The sequence below is a fragment of the Carassius auratus genome, chromosome 49 (assembly GCF_003368295.1).
Source record: "Carassius auratus strain Wakin chromosome 49, ASM336829v1, whole genome shotgun sequence".
Taxonomy (NCBI): Eukaryota; Metazoa; Chordata; class Actinopteri; order Cypriniformes; family Cyprinidae; genus Carassius; species Carassius auratus.
Window position 1 is genome coordinate 354,427 of NC_039291.1, and position 6,463 is coordinate 360,889.

Sequence of the window (6,463 nt, forward strand, 5' to 3'; positions counted from 1 at the left end):
GACAGGTTGCTGACGTCGTCAAGCTTCGTTTGAGTCTGCGCGTCAGAAACGGAAGTGCTAAAAACCGCTAAAACTGGGCTTCATTTGTCTCAATTGAGTTCCAATGGGGTCGCTGTGTCCATTTCTTTTACTGTCTATGATCTGTAGGCATTTGCGTGCGGATCAGCAAGTCGGAAAATTTGTGCCAAAAGTCACGTGACAGTTTTTCGTACTTGTAGAATTTTGTTTTGTACTTGAAGGATTTTGTTTTGTACTTGAAGGATTTTGTTTTGTACTTGAAGGATTTTGTTTTGTATTTGAAGGATTTTGTTTTGTACTTGAAGGATTTTGTTTTGTATTTGAAGGATTTTGTTTTGTACTTGAAAGATTTTAGTTTGTACTTGGAAGATATTTTTGTCATTGAAGACATACGTTTCTTTGTTCATTTAAAACATACTGTATTTGTTTGATAGCTACGTTTTTTATTTGCAGAACAAAATGCATTACCCAGATAGCAAACAGTCATTGAAACTATGCTGAATCAACATCCCGTTGTCAACATTAAGTCATTGAATCAACATCGAACTCTGATGTTGATTCAACATCATTTTGCACCCTGATTTAATATTGAAACAATGTTGAAATTCTGTCCATAGATCAATGGAATTTCAATGCTATTTCAATTATCAGGAATATTGAAACAATGTTGAAATTTCAACTGAACCAAGGATCAACGTGATTTCAATGGAATTTCAATCGTTTTAAAATGTTAATTTTAAATGTAATGCCATAAATTGAATAGCCTGCTTTATCTACAGCCAGGATGTAAAAAATTAATGGAACATTTAAAATCTTGTATAAAACACAGAACACACCACACTATTTAAAATCAAATTCATGTTTATTAGCTTCTCTACTCTTTATTTACATTTCATTGTCATCTGATGCCTGCATAAGTTGTCGTCCAGTCCCTCCTGCCCAGTCTGGCGAATAGCGCAGCCACTTTTGGGTGAAAATTGGGTGATGGTAGCTGTCCCCATCTGCTGAGTAAGAGCATCTAAAACAGAAAATAAAATCACAATGCAAAACAAATATAGCATTTAAGTTAAACAGAACATATATTTGAACAAATTCAGTAGCCTAGGCCTATGATTTTTCAATGATCAGATAAGGCAATAAGTCCTCGTGTTGTAGGCTAGATCATATTTCCCCTATATTCAAAGCACTTTTCAAAACTGCCTGTTCATGGATGTATTCGAATTAAAGGGAGGCAAAAAGGATTAGCTTGCAGTGACCTCTTTCATAAGGAAAATGTATGAGGCCAATTGACTCAAAAATGTTTATGTTTATTATTTTATTGGTTCAGAAGTAGTTGTTAACTCCACAAATTTAATATAAATAACTGGATACTTATTAAATAGTTAATGTAGATTAGAGTTACCATAGACAAAAGATGTTTTGACAAAATAATCATAGACAAAAACCATTGCATTCAGTTTTTGACGAGGTTTTGGGCTGGAAAACCAATTGCAAGTGGTGCAAGTTGTTTGCAGAAATAAAATAAAATGAAATCAAAAATGTTGTTTTGTTTACTTGGTGTGCAATAGTGATCTGAAAAAGAACAGAAAAGACAAAAATCTCTGTTAAAAACAGCAATTAAAATTCACAATCATACAGGGTGACTGTACTTTATACATATGTACTCCGGTAACCAATCTGTTATTAAAAATTTAAAAATAAAGAATATAAACGACATAATATACAAATTAAATATACAGTGGTTTATTCTTTTCAGCTACAGTTGATGTAATAGTAGCATTCAAGAAATAAATGTAAAATATAAAAAGCGAAATACACTTTAATGTAGGCATATAAAATATACAATTCTCATTAAAGCTAATGAATTACGCCCCATTAACTGGACTCCCCCGGCCTCTCAGATCACCATAAATGTTAAAGGGATTTGAATGCTAAAATATGCTATTTTTTATGCTGCACTTTCTTCCTATAGTGAATATCAAGCTACAATATATCTGTTTGTCAGCTCAAAAGTTTCAGTGGTAGAACTTTTGCCTGGCGTGTCAGAGGTCCGGGTTTGGGTATTAAAATGAAGTACAATAGTTGTGCAAGTACAATGCTGTATCACTTGCGACGCAAACATCCAAAAGCAAATGAAAGCCGATGAGTACAACTGATGAGTAGTTTACACTTTAGATTAGGGGGTGCAGAAAGCTTAGTAAATTATTTATAATGTTTATTGAGATAATAGTACAATGTTGACATTTCAATGATTTATAAGTGATTAATAATATATTAACTAGTAACTATTAACCATTAAGGATTTTGTTTGATTCAGTTGTTTACTGAAGGCCCTGACTGAAACCCCAGGGTACTCAGGGTACTTACTGTCTGACAGCAGGTTCACTCAGACTCTGCTCATCATCACTGAAGAGTCCAGGAACAAAACAAGCCATCTGACACAGAGACAACAATATTTACTCTGCAGTTCCAGGTTCATTAGAAGGAAACAAGATAAAGCAGAGGTAAAATGCAGATAAAAGACAGAATAATATATATAACAACAATAATAACATATGTAATATACAAATTCTACTACTAATAATATAATCTTAAAATAACAGAATCTATATTTTTAATTTTAGGATGAGTGTGACTTACGTTTTGATGTCAGGGACTTCTTAAATTTGGCAAAATATATTCTGAAAAAGGCATATTTATTAATGTATTTCATGAGCTTCTTTCATGAGCTTCTTTTCATGAGTTCACCTGTATTTCTAAGTCAGTATCTCCCTTCAGCCACATTTCTGAAGGGAGATACTGACTTAGAAATACAGATTTACTGAAGAAGCTCATGAAATACATTAATATGCCTTTTTCAGAATATATTTCACCAATTTTCTTTTCAAAAATCTTGGAGTTTCACTTTGTTCTGTATAGTTTCTTTCTGTCCACCTGAAATCACAGAACAATTTGTATTAATATCTGTTTATCATGAAATATCAAAACTCATGTGAACTTGTTTTCAGCCGATTAACGTTACACTCTCAGTGTAAGTGACGTCATCGATTCAGTAAATCAGCCTTTTCTAAAAAAAAAAACACTGACAAATCACCAGCAAAACATTCAGAGCCATCAAAATATCTCATACACACACGACGATTTGATGAAAAGCCCAGAGTTTCATCAAAAAGAGCTCAAAATTAGCCTAACATTACCTGAAAACTGCTAAGATAGATGCTAACGGACTTTTTCGAAGACACTAAACCATTTCTATAAAATAAATTTAATTGAAACATGTCAATAACAAGTAAGAAACATGTCAGAAACATTTGTATATCATATTTGTGTGATTTTAGCGACTAAACTTACCTAAAACAGCGTAAACCGCAGCGAGAGACGGAGATTACTGCTTGCCAGTAACGTTTTTTGTGTTGACGCCCCGTTTTCATGGCAACTCTGCTCCTCGCGCAGAACTCACCGCACACACAGCATTCACACAAACAAACATCTAGAGTTAAAACATTACATTTATAATGTACAGCCTCATTCAATAATCACTCACTATAGTAAGATTAATATAGTAGAATATAGTAGATTCTTTCTGGCAGCCTGTAAAAGAGTGAAAAACACGACGATAAAGCAGTCAGGACTTCTCTTTAATAAACTGCTTTTACATTTTCCCTCCGAGAAACTGCTGGACACGAAAGGCTTTAATATTAATTTACCGTGACCGTTGTCTAAACAAGTTAACGGTAACATTATTTGAAAATGAGCCAGTCTCTTCAGCTGCCCACAGACTGTATAAAAACACACCGCGTGCCTGTGCTGTCTGGGTTCATATCGAACATTAAGCAAGCTTACCTGTACTTGTGCCAAGGGTCCAGAAATGAGCTGTGTCCGGTGCAGTACGTTGGGTATACCACCCGTTGATCTCCCGGTCAACCAAAAATCGATGGATTTTCAATCATATTTCCCGGTCAACTATATTTCGATGTATTTTCTATCATATTTCCCGGTCAACTATATTTCGATGCATTTTCTATCATATTTCCCGGTCAACTATATTTCGATGACTTTTCAACAACCGCATCGTTTCTCTGTCCACTATAAATCAATTACTTTTCAACACATTCAGGGATCACCCGGTAACCAAATATCAATGCTTAATCAATCATAAAGATAACTATGGATCAATGTTGTTCCAATATTGTTGCCATCAACATTAATAACATCAGGTTTTCATCGATATGATAATGGTGATTCAACATTTATTTTGCATTGAAATTTCAATATCAACCATAATGATGATTCAGATGGAAAAACAATGTTTATTCAATGTTGGCTTGCTGTCTGGGTAGTTTGTGAGTGATGTTTTGTATTTGCAAACCACACTGAGTTTGTTTGTGAATCGTTGGGTGTGAGTAAAACACATTTTGTGTGTGTGTGAGGTTTTGGCATGAATCTCACTCCATAGATCATTACTATCACTTTTTTATCAATTTAACACATCCTTGCTGAATAAAAGTATTGATTTTATTTTAAAAAAAGAAAAAAAAATACTGATCAGTATTGTATATTGTTGTTATATTGTTGTTTTACTTTTTATTAATCAAAGTATCACATGTTCTGAAAAATATTAAGCAGCAGAACTGTTTCCAGCTTTGATAATAAATCATCATATTAGAATCATGGTTGAATCATGTGATAATGATCCTAAAAATTCAGCTTTGTATCACAGAAATAAATTATATTTCGAACGAGTCAGTCTTTCATTCGTTATCTGGCTCGGCTCTGTGTTCATCTTCAGTTCTCTCTTCACAGTTCAGTCAGTGTCCTGTTTAAGTGCATGCATTACTCCGGGATATTGATTTGTTTTAACTCAGAGGGAGTGTCAGTCACATTAAAAAAGTTAACAGCTTAAGTCATTTGTGGATTAATTTGTATTAGAGATGCAAAATGTTTAAAATGGATATCCAGGCTGCTTTGTTTAGAACTCTCTCTCACAACAGATACGGAAGATAAGACAATGCTGAATAAAGTCGTTGTTTTTGCTATTTTTGGACCAAAATGTATTTTCGATGCTTCAAAAAATTCTAACCGACCCTCTGATGTCACATGGACTACTTTGATTATGTTTTTCTTACCTTTCTGGACATGGACAGTAGACCGTACACACAGCTTCAATGGAGGGACTGAGAGCTCTTGGACTAAATCTAAAATATCTTAAACTGTGTTCCAAAGATAAACAGGGATTTTACGGGTTTGTAACAACATGAGGGTAAGTTATTAATTACATAAATTTGCTATCTTGGTGAACTAACCCTTTAAAGCTGCGGTAGGTAACTTTTGACGCTCTAGCGGTTAATAAACAGAACTGCTTGCGTCTTGCGGAAGAACATCGTAGCCAGAACTACTTCTCTCTGTTTATGTCTATGAAGAATCACAAAGGTACTGTGTTACTCCGCCGCGGTACCCCCGAAGCAATCTAAAATAGTCCAATATAAACACTTATTATAGGTGCACCCTAGTGATTCAGGACAAGCTAAAAACACGGTTTGGAAAATGGATTCATGGTGTACTCGCTTATTATATACATTTTTCTACATTTTGAACACAAACAAAGTTACGGACCGCAGCTCTGATTGGTTGATTTCTTACCGGGAGCGGTCTGTAACTGCAAATGGCAATAGGACCACTGGGAGGAGCCAGGGGAGCTTGATTTTTTCACAGATTATCTGTCTCATATTCTACTGTCAGGACATAATGACAGGTTCAACAAATATGTAAAAAATATATTTTTACAAAAGTTCCCTACTGCAGCTTTAAAGCACAACATCTTTTATACAATACAAATAAAATCTAATGCATGTTGATAACCTTTTTCTAATGTTTCATTCATGATTCATTCATTTTGTTCCAAGTTTTAGCTGTAGACCATAAAGATATTTAGAAAATAATTGCATGTAATTTATTTAAAATATTTTATTTTATTTACTTTAAAAATAAATATATTCTCTTCCCTCAGATGCTGTGAAGAGGTGGAGAGTCTGAAGTGGATGCAGCGATGGCAGAAGACTTGAAGCTCGCTCCAGGAAGAGCTGGGGGTGGAGGTTACAAGAAATGAGCCAAACAACCATAATGTGTTTAAGGGATACATCACCCAAAAATGAAAATAGTCATAATTCTCTCACCCTCATGTTTCAAACCTGTATAACTTTCTATGTTCTGCTGAAAGATATTTGGAAGAATGTTTGTAACCAAGCAGATCTCGTTTTCTTAACGATCATAATAATTTTTCCTACAATGGCAGTTAATGGATTGTGAGATCTGCTTGGTTACAAACATTCTTCCAAATATCTTTGTGTTTATAAGACAACTGTGTAAGCCAATGACAAGATTGATAAAGACATGATAAAAAGAAACCATCTTTTAACATTCTATAGTAGAACACACGTGAACGCAT

The 6,463-nt window shown here is 34.2% G+C and overlaps 2 long non-coding RNA genes across 2 annotated transcripts; both read right to left on the reverse strand.

Moving 5' to 3' along the window:
- Positions 1-861: 861 nt before the first annotated feature.
- LOC113065980 (uncharacterized) lies at positions 862-2,673 on the reverse strand. Its single transcript, XR_003279103.1, has 4 exons — positions 2,659-2,673; positions 2,386-2,453; positions 1,573-1,590; positions 862-1,036 (listed from the first exon to the last, which is right to left on the reverse strand). It is a non-coding gene; the product is annotated as an uncharacterized LOC113065980 (long non-coding RNA).
- A 117-nt stretch (positions 2,674-2,790) lies between these two features.
- LOC113065981 (uncharacterized) lies at positions 2,791-4,350 on the reverse strand. Its single transcript, XR_003279104.1, has 3 exons — positions 3,370-4,350; positions 3,216-3,270; positions 2,791-3,085 (listed from the first exon to the last, which is right to left on the reverse strand). It is a non-coding gene; the product is annotated as an uncharacterized LOC113065981 (long non-coding RNA).
- Positions 4,351-6,463: the final 2,113 nt, after the last annotated feature.